At 44.9% G+C, this 18,577-nt stretch overlaps 2 long non-coding RNA genes across 7 annotated transcripts in view; one reads left to right on the top strand and one right to left on the bottom strand.

The window, feature by feature from the left end:
* Positions 1–973: 973 nt before the first annotated feature.
* The window catches only part of LOC134485581 (uncharacterized), a 120,848-nt gene continuing 103,244 nt past the window's right edge, over positions 974–18,577 (bottom strand). For 2 of the 5 annotated variants that reach the window (XR_015670533.1, XR_015670532.1), the window contains 2 exons: positions 5,903–6,043; positions 974–4,884 (listed from right to left, as the gene is read on the bottom strand). This is a non-coding gene — a long non-coding RNA (uncharacterized LOC134485581). Of the gene's footprint in view, positions 4,885–5,729; positions 6,044–8,026; positions 8,200–9,427; positions 9,571–18,577 lie in introns of those variants that run through there. The other 3 variants (XR_015670538.1, XR_015670534.1, XR_015670531.1) reach the window with 3 other exon arrangements.
* LOC102551152 (uncharacterized) overlaps positions 4,313–18,577 on the top strand; it is a 57,594-nt gene continuing 43,329 nt past the window's right edge. The window contains exon 1 of one of the 2 annotated variants that reach the window (XR_015670555.1): positions 4,313–4,917. This is a non-coding gene — a long non-coding RNA (uncharacterized LOC102551152). The remainder of the gene's footprint in view (positions 4,918–18,577) is intronic. The other variant, XR_015670553.1, reaches the window with a different exon arrangement.

Genomic DNA, 18,577 nt, shown 5'->3' with positions numbered 1-18,577 from the left:
CAACAAGGCTTTGGTTGTCTCCTGACTGCATGTGGCCTGTGGCTCTGTTTCTCATGAATATATCCCATAAGGGAAATGCTCAAAGAGCCAATGATTCAGAAGTCCCCACATGTGGCTCTCTCTACATTCAGGTTTCTAAAGGAGCAGTGCTGGGTAATTCCGCATGCATTTTGGAAGCTGGGTGATTTTTCTCACGGTGTTCTGTAAGAGGACTGTGTCTTCTAATAACTGGCTCACCTCAAAGGCCAATCACTTTGAATTTAAGGCAAGGCACTGTCACATATTAATGGCAGAAGAGAGCAAGAATGATCACGAGTATCACAAATATCCGTACATCTTGCAGGGTGAGCATTTTCTAGGACAAGTCTTCCTCTCAACACCATTTTGGAGATGAAAAATCTCTCATGGTCGCAAAGTCGCACATAGCCAAACTGAAATTTTAATTAAGATTTAAATTAGGAAGCCAAGAGGGTCGATACTGACAGGAGGGCCTGATGCGTCCCAGGAGACATCCCCTAAGGCTTAGGAGGCCACAGAGTCATTTTTAGGCCTCCGTTACTTTCACGCAGGACATCAGCTACCACTGTTCTTTCGATCACCTGGGGCCTCTACAATGCTGACCAAGCTCCAAGCTCCCGTGCGAGAGACACTGAGGGGTCAGGAACCCTGCTCAGTGCTGTAGAACCCAGAAGCCAACGAATGAAACTGCTAAGCCTCTGTGCAAAGTACTCCTCCATCATCCAAGATGGCGCACAGCCAAGTGCAGGGAAACCCTGCAGGCAAGTGTCAGGGTCCAGGAGAAGGGCTAACCATGTGCATTGCACCAGTTCTATCAGCTTCCACTTCTTTACTTTCGCATACTTCTATAAGTCTTCACATTTGGTTTCAAATAACCTTTTATTAAAGTATTACATGTTATGGATATGGGTATTACATAGTCATTTATCAAGTACACATAGGCCGAGTCCATATGTTTTTATTATATGTAATTTTTATTGAGGCATATTGAGCAAATTTAGACATGTCCACCCAAGTGCACGTGGCCTGAGGATATGGCTTTGAAGGCTCTTTAAATATGAACTAGTATCTCTTCAGAGACGCCATCTGTAACCCCTAGAAGTCCCTTCATCCACCAAGATGAAGAACATGCATTCTACCACTGTAGGTCTATTGATTGCTTTTGTTCTTTATAATCATGATGTAAGTGTTCACACGTAGATGATGTATACATGCTTCAACATCTGTCACACCTACCTAGCATCAGATCTGGGAGATCCACCCATCATGGGACTGATCGTGGTTGCTCTTTCCTGTCATGTACCCTTACCTCAGCTCACTTGCTTAGACCTATAGCTTAGCTGCTTGGGAATCTGAGGAAGAATGATTACAAGTCCAAGTCCAAGGTCAGCCAGGACACCTTAGTGAGACCCCATGTCAAAATTAAAGTTTAAAAGAAAGGGTCTGGGAATATAGCTCAGTGGTAGAGTGTTGGCTTAGAATATTAGGTTAGGACCTTGTAAGGCTCTAGGTTCAACCCCCCAGTGCTCTGATGAGAAAAGAAAAGTATTCCCTTGAGTAGAAATAGCCATGTACTTATCCATCCTTCAGATGATGTGGGGTAAAAGTTTCCTTTGGGGTCTATTAGATGTAAGTATATATGCCTACATACACAAATACAGACACAGACACAGACACAGACACAGACACAGACACACACACACACACACACACACACACACACACACACACACACACACAGAGAGGAGAGAGAGAGAATGAGAAAGTATGCATGCCTTCAATCCCAGCACTCAGGAAGCAGAGGCAGCAAGTTCGTAGGTTCAGGGCTAGCCTGGACTACATAGTATGACCCTGTCTTTTAAAAAAGTCTCTGGCCAAGCCACACACATAAATTGCTGTGTAACTGGGACTCAGCAACGGCCTCCTCTGCCTAGCTTCAGATGAACCTAGAGGGATGTCATTCCCAGACTCTCAGAGTCAACAGAGAAAATCCCTGAGTTCTGGAAAGCCCGTGGATACCTGCTGTCTGTATTAACAAGTCCGATGGGTAGATACCTGGGTCAGCTCATGCCTTGAGATACTATCCAAATATTCTGGGAATTCATGTACTGCCTGCTCTGAGTCAGGGAGGACGATGCTATAATTTGAGACAACTAGGAACATTGGCTCACATCTCTCGAATTTCTGACACAGTTGGAAGAGAGAGATCTTGAGGCTAGGGATCATACTTTGAGGTAAACCTGCCACCTCAAGTTCAGGCGTTTTCTCTGCGGAGAACAATTTGGGGCTGGCTCGGGTGTGTGTGGGCAGCCCGAGTGAGCATCTCTTTGCATATTTTCGGTTACAGAACAACTTACGAGAGCCACATGGGCAAAGGGCAGTGTAAAGGCCGTTGGTCCTCAGAAAATATCCAATTACAGACTCAACCAAGCTCAGAAAAGGGGAACGGAGTCAGGAGAGCCAGGGAGCCTGGTGATACCCAACAATGTGGGAGAAGCATGATGAACTGAAGCCTCTGGGAGGCTAATCATGGAATCGCAGCCCTCACCACCTGACGCGGAGCCACATATTTCAAACCACAGGCAGTTCCTGACCCACGGTGGGTCCACTTTCCACATTTCCTCGTCACTCTGCTGTGACAGCAACAGGCACTGGGCAACTGGGATTTTGAATTCTGATCTCTTCCCTGGCCAGCAGCAATGCATCCTTGGGTCCTTCCCTTTGTGACAGGCAGCACTGGTGAGCTACAGTTCTGAGCCAGCTCAGTAATGGGGCAGGGGGACAAGGGAGCCTCCGAGGTACGCTGTGTCTCTATGCTGTCATCACTCTGTAATGGCACTTTTTTGTTTGTTGGTTCTTTAGAGATGAAGTCTTAGGCATCCAAAGCTGGCCTTCAAGTGGCGATTTTATTGCCACAGTGTCCAAAGTGCTGAGATTACAGATGTGGGCCACCATACCCAGCAATTCGATGCACTCCTGAGTTTGGTATATTCAACATGTCATGGGTTTATTAGGACACAGCCTCACCAGTATCATCTTCTATCAATGGGTTTATGATCAAACACCACCTGTCAGAAGTCATTTGTGTTGCAATTTAATAAGATAACTTTCCCTAATTGGTGTCCCTAATTAGTTTTGGAAAATTTGTACATATATTTGTATATGTATTTGTATATATATTTGTATATATTTTGGAAAATTTGTATATATTTCTTTCCAACGTAAGAACATTAAAATTTTGCTTTCTGACTTGTAAGTAGCCATGACTACTTCAGCAAAATCAGGCAGGAAGAAATGGGAAAGAGAAAAAAAAATCATACACCCAGCTCCATCATGCTTAGCTTACCTTGGTATACATTAGCAAAGCCCCCCCTGTTCTTTCATTTTCCCCTAAATTTCTCTTTTTCCCTCTTTCTTCTCCCTTGGTGGAGCATATCACATACCACGACGTGATAGCAGTCTGGTTTGTTTGTTTGTTTAAAACTTTGTTGTGAGACAGGCTTTCAGGGTGGAGCTCAGACTGGCCTCAACTGCAGGAGCGACCCCCACCCCACCCCACCTTGCTTCGACCTCCAAGAGTTATGAGACACAGACATGTGCCATCTTGCCTAGGGAATAGGACATTTATAATGTGAATATTTTCACATATCCTGGAAGGTTTCATAAGTCAAGCTTACTTTGTCCTACTCTCTTTTAGAGATGATCGTGCTATATTACGCCTCCCCTCCTGCATTGCGGGAATCTCATTTATCAGCTAAATTGTAACGCGACCATAGGCACATCATCCTCACCGGTTGGCATAGAATTCGGCTTTGTGTGCTTTCCCTTCCTTTCTCAGAGAAGGAAATTGAGAGGCTCAACGCTGTTTTTGTTTGTTCTGTTCTGTTTTGTTGTTTTGTTTTGTTTTAAGGAGCCTGTCACAATTTTAACAAAACCCACTTCACATCATGTATACTATGAGTAAACTACGAACTTGATCCCCAGAATCAAGAAGCCAAATAGGAGGGAGTTCTGGAGTTTGGAATCAATGGGAGAGAATGCACTGTCTGAGATCTGGGCACATTCGATCGTGAGTGCCCCTTACAGAGGGAGCCAGACACTGCCAGGTCCCCAGGGACAGTTGGCAGTGTGGAGCTACACTAAGGAGGCAGGGGACAGTCCTGCAGTGATGCTATGGCGTTGTCATCAGAATGTCTCTCTTTTTAATTTATTTTTTGTTTTCCAACCGCAGTTCCCAATTTACTATCCTTCGACTCCTCCCAGCCTCCCCCAACCTTCCCTCTTCCCCAGATTCACTCTTCCTTCATTTCCCTCCAGAAAACAGCAGTCTCCCAGGGATATGGGCTGAACACTATGTAACAAGGTACCGTAAGACTAGGCACAAAGCCTCCTATCAGGGCTGGGGGAAGCAAGGCATAGAAGGAAAAGAGTCCCAGGAGCTGATGAAAGAATTGAGATAATCCTACATCCACTGCTAGGAATCCCACAAAAACACCTAGCTAAAAACCATTGTCATATATGCTGAGGACCTAGCGCAGACCCATGCAGGCTCCATGATCGCTGCTTCAGTCTCTGTGAGCTGCTACGAGCCCTGCTTAGTTGATTCTGTGGGCCTTGTTCTCCTGGTATCCTCAACCCTCTGGCTCCTGCAATCCTTCCTTCCCCTCTTCTGCGGGGGTTCCCTGAGCCCCAAGAGGAGGAGCCTGAGGGAGATCTTCAGTTTGGGGCCTCTATCTGCCTAAGGTTTGGTTGTAGGTCTCTGCATCTGCCCCATCGGCTGGCAGCGGAAGCCTGTGTGATGACGATCGGACTTCCAGGGCCTTCTCTTTCCGAGTCATTTTTCCTTTCACTCCACATCTCGGAGATCTGCAATCAGCAATTGCAATCCACAGTAATCAGGTAAGGGATATTCAGACTCCTGCTGCTTCTAGGGACAACGGGCAAGAAGATTACAGGAGTCACTGGTTCCTCTAAGAAAGGAACATCGTATGACGGTAGGGTGGGTGCCCCTTAATGATAAGCAGAATACAGTCTGGTTGACCGCAGCAGATCAACGCAATTTTTATTTTGATTTTGAGATATGGTCAGATGTAGCTCAGTCTGTCTGGAACTCACTATGTAGCCGAGATTGACTTTGCGCTTTTTGTGTGTGTGTGTTGTTTGTGTTCAGTATATGTACATCTGAACATAGGGGGCATGCGCACCGTTACCGGAAAAGACCTCAGGCATCCTGTTTCCCCACGCTCTGATTTATTACCCACAGACAGGGTCTCCTCTGAACCTGGGAGTGGGCTCGTGGTCAGCAAACCCTGACGCTCTTCCTGTCTTTGTCAGTAACACCCCTGGGTTACAGGTAATCATTGTCAGGCTCAGCCCTTTTATGTGGATGACGGAGATTTGAACTTGGGTCTTCATGTCTCTTCAGCAAACTCTCCTACCCACTGAGCCACCTCCAAAGCTGAACTCTGACCTTCTGACCCTCCTGCCTTCACTTCCCGTGTGCTGAGATTGCAGGCTTATACCAGCATGCTCAGTATATTTGATGCTGAACCCAGGGCTTCATGCATGTCCGGACAGCATCCTATTGAGTATCCCTAGCCTCTGCATTCCTCTTTAGGAACCCCCGGGGCCCATAAAGGTTACTAGCCGCCGTTGGGGTTGGAGGCCAGGAACCAGAAATCACCATGCCCACATGCATCCCTGCAACCTACCGTCAACCTAGCAAGGATGGGATCCCTGTCAGGTAGAGTGCAGGACGAGCTCAGCCTGCCTTCCCAGCTGAGATGCATGAGTTCCAGACATCCGTGTCCTTCCTCTACAGGCACATCTGCTCAGCTCTGGCTATCTTTGTCTGTTAGCCTTCCTTCCCGAGTCCCCGACTCACCTATCCACTGGCCTCTCCTCAGCCTCTGTGGAGGACTGCACATGTGTGTGCACACACACTCCTGCCACCTGGAGTCCTCTCTGCGTTCCCCCTCTTTGTCTCATTTTGGTTCACAGCAGGGCTTCACGATTCTCTTGCATTCTGTTAATAAAAATTAAGCAATCAATTTTCTTCCCCTTCATTACATCTAATCCCCCTCTAACTCAATTATTATTGCAACCCTGGCAAGTGCTTTGCAATGGCAGATGGCAGGAAGGACAGGTTGCCAAAATAAAGGGCATTGTTTGCTGAGGGATATTGTTTCCATGAAAGTGATGACACTTTCCTTCCAAGGATGGATTATTTTTTTTTCTAAAATCAAATTCGTGGAGCTCTGTTAATGTAATAGTTTTGAGCAAGTGCTGCCAAGACTAACATAGGCATACACAACGAACTTCAGCGGCCATTAAGAGTCCTTTATGTAATTTAGTAACGTAAAATAATAGGATGATATATATCGTTTTCTTTGAAAGAAATTAGAATAAACGTATGACGTGACTTTGCGTTCCCAGACATTCGAGTTCTAAGCTATCCAATTGCAAAGGTGTTTTATTTGGTGCCGCAGTACAGCGCAAACCTGGTAGACTGACTTATAGTCCTTTACAATGTTTCTTGGGAAATTTCTGACTGACTGAGAAGGCAGGTATCCAAGCCAAAGTGCAAACTCTAATCGATTGATCAATTGAACGATAGATTGATTGCTATTGTCTGTGCTAATGCGAGAACGGGGTAAAAAGGGAACGGGTACTGTCTGTAATACCCCCAAGGAAGTTCAGCAAGAGTAGAGGTTAGAGGTAAGTGTGCCTCCTCAGGTTGAACCCTGAAGAATTTTGGAAGGCTAATTTTTCCCTCTTGCAGGTGCTTGCATGTGTGTGATTGTGTGTGAGCCTTGTGTGTGTGTACTTGCATATGTGCTTATGTGTGAGCCTTGTGTGTGTGCGCTTGGATGTGTGTGTGTGTGTGTGTGTGTGAGTGTGCATGCCTTGTGTACGTGCTTGCATGTGTGTGTGTGCATAAGCCTTGTGTGTGTGCTTGCATGTGTGTGCTTGTGTGTGTGGCCTTGGATGTGTGTGTGTGCGTGTGTGTGTGTGTGTGTGTGTGTGTGCGCGTGCGTGCACATGCATGAGCCTTGCCTATCGTTGCTCAGGAATTACCCACCTTGTTTTCTTGAGGCAGGTTTGCTCATTGGCCTAGAACTCAACAAGTAGACTAAGATGGCTGTCCAGTGAAACCCCTTGGATCCATGTCTTCAATTCACCAATTCTGAGATTTCAATTTTGTCACCTGCCTGACTTTTTTTTTCTTGTTCTGTGTGGGTTTGGGAGAATTGAACTCTGGTCCACATTCTTGTGTCAAGCACTTTCCTAACTGAGCTATTATCCCAGACATTCACCTTTTTGAGACAGGGTCTTACTATGTAGCCCTGGCTGGATTGGAGCTCACTGTGTGGACCAGGATGACATGTCCTTGAACTTGCAATAGTTCTCCTATCTAGGTTTTCTAAATGCTGGGATTACAGGTGTATCACACCGTGCCAACCCCAGCAAGCTATTTCTACGCTATATTGGTGGAAAGGCTGTTTTGTTTTGTTTGGGGTTTTTTATTTGGTTGGTTGTTTTGTTTCTGGTATAGAATCAGTCTCCTTAGTTGATAATTAATTACTCCAATTATAATACTTTCTGTCATGCTGTGTTTTCTTGTTCACTGCTTCTAGTCATTTGGTTTTTCTAGAACACAGGAGAGTCCCAGAGATGGAGGTCTCAGGGTCAAGAATTATCAGTAAAAGGACCTTAGCATGCATCTTTCTGCAGGCCAGGAAACCTGGGCATCTCTGTCCATTAATTCCCAGAGTGGACTTGAGTTTATCAGGACACAGTGAGTCTAAAACATCTGGCCAAGATTTCCCTTCTCCTAAAACAACTTGGTCCTGCATTACATAAGCGACTGCTAGACGTAAACATAAAAGGTGTTTCCTTTGTACGATACATTTATAACATTGTATAAAGCAGCAAGATACACTCACCATGGGAAACTCAGAAGGTGTAAACAAGCGCAGCAAATTTTAAAAACAAAAAGCAAAATCACCTATAATTCTGTTCTACAGAGACATCCGCCATTGAAATGCTACTGCGTCTGAAAGCTTTTGCTGTTCAGACTACGTCCGCTGTTGGCCAAGGGAATGGCCGTTCATACATGTCGCCTTGTCTGTTTAGCTTGCCAGTTGTTTTAGTGAACTCTCGGTTGCTGTGAAGAAAAACCTGAGATAGCCATTTTAAAAGGAGGACAGTATTGTTTCAGCTCATGGTTCAGAGCTTTGACCCAATAGCAGGGAGCATGTGGCAGAACTCAGCTGCTCACCTGTGACAACTGGGAACAAAGGAGAGAAGAACGTCCCAAGGTCTTCATATCCTGCAGCCCATCACTTCCTAACTCCTTCCACTAGGCCCCGCCTCCCACAGTTTCCACATCCCCCAATTGTTTATAAATATGCCCGTGGGGCACATGCCAGATCTAGACAGTAGTGGCAACATTAATATTGCTAATATGACCATCATTTGGCCAAACATACCTTAGTATTTTTAATGGCTGCAAAGTACTCTGCTTGTTTACGTGGATATACCATAGGTGATTTTTAACCACTTCCCTGCGTTTTACAGTTAGAAAATTTCCGAAGGTTAAGTTACAATATGCATTTTAGTCAACTGGCTTGTCATCAGTGCTTTACGTTATGTGGCGATGATTACCCTGGGACAGATTAGTAGAGGTGAACTGTTGAGTCAGAGTTAGTTTGTTTTTAATTTAAGGATTTTAATGTTGCTTGTCCATCTGACTTCCTGCAAGGATACGTGGTATTTTGCAAATCGTGACTTTTCAAATGTGTATAATCTGATTATATTTTCATTATCTGAAAATCACACACACACACACACACACACACACACACACACGCTTTTCTCATGTGCCTTCCAGTTTCAACTAAATATGTGCCTTCCAGTTTCAGCTAAATGACCTTACTGTACTTTAGAGCAATTGTTAAATAGGACCCCCTTAGAGTGTACCAGGTTCTTTTGAAAAACAGCCCTCATTTATACAACCGTCGCACTTAACATACAAATGAGTGTGGCCTTGAGCTCGTGGGATTCAGATGTCTGTTCAATTAGAGCCATTTTCATAATGCATTTGAAGACTTTTGCTCAATATTCATAAACCCAAATGTTCAGATACTCTATTTGCCAGACTATTATGTCCCTGCATAATGGGAGGCTTCTGAGGCAGGACTGGCTGCCTTGCCCTGGCTCTGGGAACACACTACAGGTAACGTGCCTTTGGCTTCACTCCCAAAACCGCAGCACACAGATGGCAGGGGAACAAAAGGCCGGAGTGGCCCACCAGGTTTCAGCTGCTCTTCCAGCCTTCCCCTCAGCCCTCCTGGGGTCTGTCTGCTCCCTCCCTCCCTTCCTCTCCACCCACTCCACGATCACGCACCTCTGCCCTCCAGGACTGACAAAAGACCATGCTCAAAATACCCGAATGTTGGCCCAATATGGAAAAGCAGAAAAGCGAGCCATTTGATGTCACCCAGTCTTCTCATTAGACACTGTCACTGCTCTCCTCTTTGAATGTCAGGGAAATAAAGTCCATTTAGGTGCCAAGAAATCTTCCTGGTGGAGGGGTTGCTATAGCAACCATGGGGCGATGAATTAACCAGCAAGCCATTCAGTCCTAAGGTGCTGGCTTGGAAACTGCTCTGCATGGTGTCCTACCTTCTTTTGAAACTAGACGGTTCTGCGAGGGCCCAATGTCTGCTTTCTATTTCTGTGTTTTCGGCACGACTGTTAGTTAAGGTATTTGGTTTGCTATAGAACTAAGACTCCCAGAGGGGAGAAGAGGTGGGGTGGAGAATAAGCTGAAAGACTAGCAAACTATGACGAACCCAGAACAACTTTAAAGTGTAGGGGGGTGGGGGGTGATCAAACAGACTCGGCTCCCTACAGAAGCAGGTGCGGGAGGCTAATGTAAATTCTGTGCCCTGAGAGGAGGTAGAACAAAATCTATCGAATGTGGGACTGGTTGAAAATAAACCTCACGCTTTTATTAATCTAATCCCTGCTTTGTAAGCCATGACATTTAACCGGGTAATTAAATGATAATTGAATAAGTCTGCGAGGCATAGAACCAGGCTGAAAGGCACATTCCCTTGAGACAATTTTTTTTTATCAAATATTGACTCACTCTTCAATATTAATGATGGAGAGTTAATGCTGTATTTTATATTTACATACTAACATTGTTTGGAAGATCCTTTGTGATTTATAGGTTCTCAACTTACTCATGTGAGTTGAATGGAAAGCACAAAAGAAAAATCCGAGGTCTGGGGAACACACCCGGATGGTAGTGTGGCCCAGGGCGAAGCTGCACTGCCCTTCCTCCTGCCCCTCATCTATGGTGGCCTTCAGAAAGGCACACAAGTCTGAGTGTCCTTCCCCAAACACACTGGCTTGGTGCCGGGGGGAGAAGCAGAGTTTCTTTTCCTTTTAAGATTATGATATTATTAGTGTTTAGTTAACATGTGCGTGCATGTGCATGTGAAATCAGGTACCTGTGGAGGCCAGACTCGTCGAACCCCATGGAGGAATTGTAGACCGTTGGGAGCGACCTAACGTGGGTGCTGGGAATGAAACTTGGGTCCCCAGCGAGAGCCATGTGTCCTTCTACCCCAGAGCCAGCCTTTCCAAGCAGCCCCTTGCATTTCGCTGGCACACTAGAAGCACCAGATAGAGAAGGGTGTGGCATCCCCATTAGCAGTGTGCTAGTAAATGGCTAAAGGCTGATTCTTGGAGATGAGTGAATATGTTTGTCTATGTGTACACATTCGTCCTGTACTTTACTCCCGTGAAGGTCACGTTAATCATGCTTTTAATAACAGTGTTCACATAGGTAATGATCTGTCTAACTTTCATATAGACAGCTCATATGCCCTTTATGCATAAGTGCTTTTAGCTTCTTGGTCGGCGATGAATTCTTGTGTCTGCACTCAACCTACTGTTAATTACCATTGACGAATAGTTCGTGCCCGAAGGTTACAGTGAGTTTGCATAGGATGAAAGTCCAACAGTAAGGGTGTGTCGGAACTTCACTCTGGCCTATGACATGATCTGTCCCTAAGTTATGACTTCATAACTCAAAAGACTGTCCCTCAGTATCCACGGCACAATGGCCACAGTCCTGTCACCCTTTCAGGTGTAATTTCATTGTTAGCATTTTCCCTCAGATCACATAGAAACAATCGGCAAAGCAATAAGTTATATCCAGACTTACAATTTGTAATTTCCCCTCTAATCCTAGAGACTGTGGCTACCAACAGTGAAGGATTGAACAGAGTTGAGAAGAGTTGATCTTGGCGACAATTGTATAATATTTCTAGCATGTACATGAAAAAAATAACTTTTAAAATCTCCAGAATGCCCATTATAATAAAGATGTGGAGAAATCATTTTAACAATGAATTTCAAGCACTCGTTGGCTCTGGCCTGGTTTTGTGTGGTGCTGGGTTAATACCTACGATTTCATGTACACTAGGTAAACCAAAAGGACCTACATCCCTAGCCTCTGTGATATAATTTTTCTAGTTGCTGGAAGTCCTTCTCTGTTTTCCCTTGGGTCTCTTTAGGGCACAGAACGGTTCAAGTTTGGGGACCGCAGATCCCAGAGGTGTGTCATTTTGTTTTATTCAGATGAATGTGTTTTCTAAAAGAGCCACGCCCCTCTCTGGACTAATGACGAAGAAACATTGACACCCAATGCGAATGTGACTGACTGTTTTCAAAAGCTCTGTAGGATGTGTGGTAAGGAGGGGTGCACGCTGGCCCTGGCTCTCCTAGTGCAGCTCAGTGGCTTCTGAACCAAAGGCACAATGTGTAGCCCTGGAAGAACCAGGCACTGTGCAGCGGCACTGCCTGAGCTGTGCCTCTGCTCCACACCAGTAGGATTGTCAGACGGCAAGCCCGAGCCTGCGCTCTTTCTACTGTCCCATTAGGAGGACAGTCGGGAAGATGGCACCTAGTCTAGCACTTCATGTTCTCCATCTCTACCCGGCACAGGGTAGCCTGCCAGCCTGCCACGTACTCGCAGGCTGCTCTCTTTTGCTGCGGTAGTTGCTTTTTTTTTTTTCCTCATTTGTTTGGTTTTGTAAATATTCAAATTTGAGCACAAACAAAAAATAAAAGATGTTCAGGAAATCCGAATGATCACTCTATGTGCACAGAGAAACCCAATCATTTTGCTGCCTTCCTGACTGTAAGCTTCCCTCGGATGTGTCTAGAAAATGCAGGACCAGAATTTCCACAGAAGGATTTCAACAGGGGAGATGTAGAGGTGTCTTGGTTTGTTTTGCTCTTCCTTTCTTTTCTTCCTTCCTTATTCCTCTCTCCCTCTGTCCCTTCTGTCTGTCTGTCTGTCTTTCTTCCTTCCTTCCTTTCTTCCTTCCTTATTCCTCTCTCCCTCTGTCCCTTCTGTCTTTCTTTCTTTCTTTCTTTCTTTCTTTCTTTCTTTCTTTCTTTCTTTCTTTCTCCTTCCTTCCTTCCTTCCTTCTTTCCTTCCTTCCTTCCTTCCTTCCTTTCTTTCTCTCTTTCTAAGAGAATCTCTCTCTGGTTTTCAGGCTGCCTGCCAACTCCACACCCCACACCCACAGAAGAAATTTGACCCTTTTATTTTCTTTGTTTTAGGAGAGCTTAGAGACTTCAGACAGAAGGTAGAATATGAATCACGGAGCCACTGGTGCTCAGAGCTCCCAAAGACCAAATGACATGACAAGAAGCTGGCAGACCTCTCAAGGTTCCTGTCAGGGCCACTGGCATTCAACCAAAGTTATCCTATGCACTTATCAAAGTGACCAGTCTTCCCCTGAGTCAGAAAGTTAGTTTAATCCTGCAGTATGGGATTCCTGATCCTAATTGGGGGAAAGAAAGGCTTGCAAGACGCTCTTCTCCCAACATCTGAACTGCAAACAGCGCCTTGGGTCACACGGAATGAATGCAAAGGTGTCCGGGCAGTCTTTTGAATCCTTTAGATGTCTTGGTAGTGCTAGAGAGATACTTCCCCATAAGATCTTAGGTAGAAAGAGGACATAATTTCACTATAAAATATCGCTAGTTTGCCAAAGGTGCGTGCCAGTTCTTAATCAGGCTTTCTTCTGAGTCATCTACACATAAGAGGAGTAAAAGGGCCTCCTTTCTCCCCACACTGACAGTCTGCCCCAGTGGCTGTGCCATAGTATTTCTTCAGAACCAACGAGTCAGAGGAGCCTCTGCCTTCCTACAGCAGTCCTGAAGTCAGGGCAAGAAAACTTTGCTTTTGCATTTGAACTTTAGAATTCTCACTCCTCTTGAAGACGCGTGTTGAAGGTTTTGGGTTCTGGTGTCTTTCCATGTTCTGCCTTGGCAACCTTCAAGTCCAGCTAAGAGGCTGACTCTGCTGAAGGCCGATAATGAATATTCACTGAGGGGAGGAGCTGCTGCAAGGAATGATAACACGCTTGAGTGGTGAGCAGTTCAGCTCCCCTAGCCTTTTGCAACTGTCCACTGAGAGAGCCATGGGCAGAACAGAGGTGGCCTTGGAAACCCGGTGTGCCTGGTGCTGGAGCAGGGAGCAGCTGGACCTGGCCATGGTTGACTGGGAGGGTGACAGTGGCAAACACAGAAACCAACATGGCTTCTGGGAGAAACCTGGGAGCATGTGATATGCAGATGAAGTATCTCCAGGGACAACCAATAGGCGGAGGGATGAAGGCTATGATTGATATCAGGGGTCCCCACATTCCAGTTAGTGCTGTACAGTAGAATGTAGCCATGTTGCTGGTGCAGGTTTGCTGAGGTCTTTCCATCACTGTAAAGTCAGCCTACAGCACTGTCATTTATCCAATGACGTAGTGCCCGAGGTTAAACACCATTGTCACTTGTCTAGGTTTTCCATCACCATGGAAACACATCTCTGGATTTCCAGAAAGAACTTATTGAAAAGGATAGATCTACCCTGAACGTGAGTGGTACCATGGGATTCTGGATCAAGTAAAAGGGAAAAATCAAGCTAGGCACTAGATGTCATCTATTTGCTTCCTGACTGGATGCAACATGAGCAGCAGCCTTACTCTCCTGCCCTATGAGTTCCCCATCCTGCTAGGCTATAACCTCCATTTGTGCACCAAAATAAACCCTGACTTGAGAAGTAAAGTGACTATGACATACCTCTAGTCACTGGAGTCTGGTGCCCGTCCAACATACTTTGAATGAAGGAACAAAGGAGGAAGAGGCATGGATAGGACAGAAGGACATGGACACTGGTATCTGAGATACTTGAGTTGAAACCCTGACTGATCCTCTTTTAGCTATGAACCTACAACTCTTGATCTTCCAAGCCTCTTTTAAAAATAAGAATGAGGGACAGCAATGCTACATCTCTGTGTTCCCAGGACCCAGAGGTAGAGGCAGGAGGATTAGCACTTTAACACCAATATGGGTTACACAGAGAAACTGTCTTAAAGCAACAACAACAAACTGCACATACACACACATACATGTATACGCACATATACATACATACACATGCACATGTGCACATGCATGCGTCCACATACACACATGCACACATATACACATACATGCACACAAATACACACATGCACACACACGCACATGTGCACATACATGCACACAAATACACACACACGCACATGTGCACATACATGCACACATGCATATACATACATGCATACACATACAATGCACATGTGCGCACACATGCAATACACGGATGCACATGCACACATGCATACACATATGCACACGTGCACATACACACACAAAGGGAGAAGATGGGATGAAAACATAGGAAGGGAAAGTATGGGAAGGGGAGGGATATGGAAAGAAAGAGCAGGGATAGATGGACAGAGAAAGGAACTAAAGAGGTGGGAGGGAGATAGAAGGGAGTTATGGTTGTGAAGGTTAAACAGTGCACACAAAGCCTGGGCATCCATCCATCTTTTTGGAATATGACCAATGCTGGGGCCTTATCCACTGCCTCCCATCTGCATGAGGGCACCCCATCTCTCTCTTGCTGCTTCCTTGAAACTCTCTAGAGGGAAGAATATACCTTGACTGTATTCAAAGCTTCTGGGAGACCTAGGGAAACTTCAGGTGATATAGAATTTTTTAATTTCGTTTTTACTTTTAGTTTTTAGAGATAGACTTTCACTCTGTAGCTCAGCCTGGAATAAGCTTATTATAGCCCAAGTTAGCCTTAAACTTGTGGAAATCCTTTTGTCCCAGGCTCTTAAATTCTGAGATTACAGGAGTGACCCGCCATGCTTGGTTTATTACCTAGATTTCTTATGAACACAACAAAGACACCCCTGCACATTTTTCTACTGCACTAAACAAACCATTCATCTGAAACATCTTTTCCCTTTTCATAAATCCCAGAGCCATTCCAGCCTTTGGGATGTACTTTTTCAGGTTACTACTTACTCACAAAAGCTTGTAATGTTTTTCTTGTCAGTGGTCTTATTTGATTTTGCAATTCTATACTGCGTTCCTCTTTGAAAGAGGACAAGGTATATTATTACTGTGCACTTGAAAATAAACACATTTTTTTTTCTGATGCGAGTCAAAGTGTAGTCTTACTAAGTTGTACTGATACGGAGAATATCATATTACTATATGGTCCAAAAAACCCCTTGATCTAATGCACATTTATTAGGCCAGAAGTTAATTGTGTGTACAATCGTTTAGTGAGTTGGTATAGACAACTATTTTAAGTCTTAAAGTTACAGTTGCCTTTGAATATCTTGGATTTTTCTTATAGGTGTTGATTATTGATCTGTTTCCTGTCAGATGTTGGAAATCTTAATGATTTCAAATAATGCATACTTCTCAGAAAAACACAGTATGCATGGAAGCTAACAAAAAGTTCACAGAATTTAAATGGGTGTGTATTATACCATCTTTTCTTTCAGAGAATAATATTTCGCCCCTAAACACAAGATAGGGGCTAAAGTCTTCTTCAAAAACGTTTCCCCTTATAGATGTATGTCTCGCTCCTTAGATGGGATCCCTAACGGGACATCCATTTTCTGCTCATAGACTCTCAGGGTACAACCTTAGATGTGACACTTCCGTAATCAAAGCATTCGCCTCTCACCTAGAGACTGCATCCTGAGATCAAAGCAAAGAGACACTCCTCTTCTTAGAGAATCTTGAGTTTTAACCGAGCATTGGCTGAAGCCAACACTGACTGCAAAAGTTCTGTGTGGATTGAGGACAAGGTTTCTGAGACAGAGTGAGCTAAACACCATGTCATTGGAACAATAACAGAGAGCTCTGCCAGCGTGGATCTCAGACCCACTGCCTAACGGGTGGCAGAACAATGGGCAGATGTCCGGAGCTCAGTTCCTTTCTCACACAGCAAGAAAGCTTGGAAAATAGATGCTTTGCTGCTATGTAGTCAAGGGCCCAGATTACTGTTCAAGCATACTGTAAGGAAACCCTCTGTTTATGGCTGTGGTCTCAGTGTCAAGAACCCACAGACCTATGGGAAATGTACAGCAGAGACGATGATTGGTCCATCACTGGTAAGGAAGGATCTCAGGTGAGGTTAGGGTCGTCATGAACTTTCCTCGTTGGGCTGGAGAGACGAAACAATGGCTCATTGGCTAAGAGAGCACATTGCTCTTCTAGATCAGAGTTCTGTTCCCAGCACCCACATTGGAAGCTCACAGATGCCATTAACTCAATCTCTAGCTGCACCCACAAACTGTTATCTTGGTATGGTTGGAGGCTGTATGTGAGGGAGGTTGCCAACATGGCCAGCCTACGGGTAAACCACATTCTGTCGGACAGGTGTTCTACTTTCTTCAAGAGCTGCCAGGAGAGTGGCTGTCCTTAGGAAGAACCCTCAGCAGTGTGGGTCGCTAGTATTCTGCTCCCCATGCCATGAAGCACTTAAAGACAAGCCAGTCGTTTGTCTTACTGTTGTAATCTTGGCAATGACACAATATATAGACAATGAACCATTCAGAGGTTTAGTGTCTGACCCAGTGTCTTTAAGTCTGAATCTCTATTCAGTTGTTTCTATCATATAAAAAATGCAGTCGATTCTTGCATTTTACCCCCTTCCTGTCAGTCCGTTACACTGGCTTCTTGGTTCTTCAGATACTTTGGGGCTTTCTATATGAACAACTGTGACATCTGTACATAGAGAGCTTCATTAGTTCCTTTCTGATTGACATGTATCTACTGCTTTCATACTGGTCATGTTCTATGGCAGTGAACAGAGAGACAAGCCTATTGGATGTCCTTGCCTTTACGTGGTGTGGTGGTGGTGGTGGTGGTGGTGGTGGTGGTGGTGGTGGGGTGTGTGTGTGTGTGTGTGTGTGTGTGTGATAGGTGTATATATGTGTATGTGTGAGTATGTGAGTCCTAAGTACTATGTTGACTCTGGGGCTTTGGTAGATTTCCTTTTGAGACTGAAGGAGTTATTTCCTGTTCTTAGTTTGACGTGGATTTTAAGTTGATGCTTTCCATTGTCACTTGCTTTCGTGCAACGGCCTGCTGTTCCCTGCTTTTATTATGAGTCTTAGTGATTGCCCTCATTGTTTTTCCAGTGTTGAAGTGTCCCCACATACATGAGCCTGCTCCTCCTTGTAAATGATTGTTTTGTTTCTCCCATGTCGCCAGGTTTGATTCACTGGTGTGGCACGAAGGATTTTTGTGTTTACAGGCATAGGTAATACTGGTTTGTTGTTTTCTCTTATTTTGGAATGTGTTCTAAATTTTGATATTGGATATGTTTACTTCCTAAAGTGGAAAGTGTCCCTTCCTCTTATCTTTGATTCTCCCTCTGTCTCTGTCCCTCTCTCTGTCTCTCTCTGTCTCTGTCTTTCTCTCTCTTATTGTGCTTTGTTAGAACAGGATCTTCTCTCTCTTTCTCACTCTGTGTGAGTGTGTGTGGTGTGTGTCCTGTGTGGTGTGTGTGGTGTTTGTGGTGGAGATGTATTTGTGTGTGTGTGGTGTGTGATGTGGTGTGTGTGTGTGTAATAGGTGTATTTGTGTATGTGTGTGAGTGAGTGTGTGTGGTGTGTGGTATGTATGTGTGTGTGGTGTAGGTGTATATGTGTGGTGTGTGGGTGCGTGGTGTAGGTGTATTTGTGTGGTGTGTGTGTGTGTAATAGGTATATTTGTGTATGTGTGTGAGTGAGTGTGTGTGGTGTGTGGTATGTATGTGTGTGTGGTTTGGTGTATTTGTGTATGTGCGTGAGTGAGTGTGTGTGGGGTGTGTGTGTAATAGGTGTATTTGTGTATGTGTGCGAGTGAGTGTGTGTGTAGTGTGTGGTATGTGTGTGGGGAGGGTGTAGGTGTATATGTGTGGTGTGGGGTGTGTGTGTGTATGTGTGTGTGGTGTGTGTGTGTATGTGTTGTGTGGTGAGTGTGTGTGTGGCATGTGTGGTGTGTGTATGTACTCGGTGTGTGTGTGTGTGTGTGTATGTGTGTGTGTGTATGTGTTGTGTGGTGTGTGTGTATGTACTCGGTGTGTGTGTGTGTGCGTGTGTGTGTGTGTGTGTGTGTGTGTGTGTGTGTGTGTGTG

The sequence above is a fragment of the Rattus norvegicus genome, chromosome 2 (assembly GCF_021556685.1).
Source record: "Rattus norvegicus strain SHRSP/BbbUtx chromosome 2, alternate assembly SHRSP_T2T, whole genome shotgun sequence".
NCBI lineage: Eukaryota > Metazoa > Chordata > Mammalia > Rodentia > Muridae > Rattus > Rattus norvegicus.
This window is presented reverse-complemented; position numbering and strand designations above follow the sequence as displayed.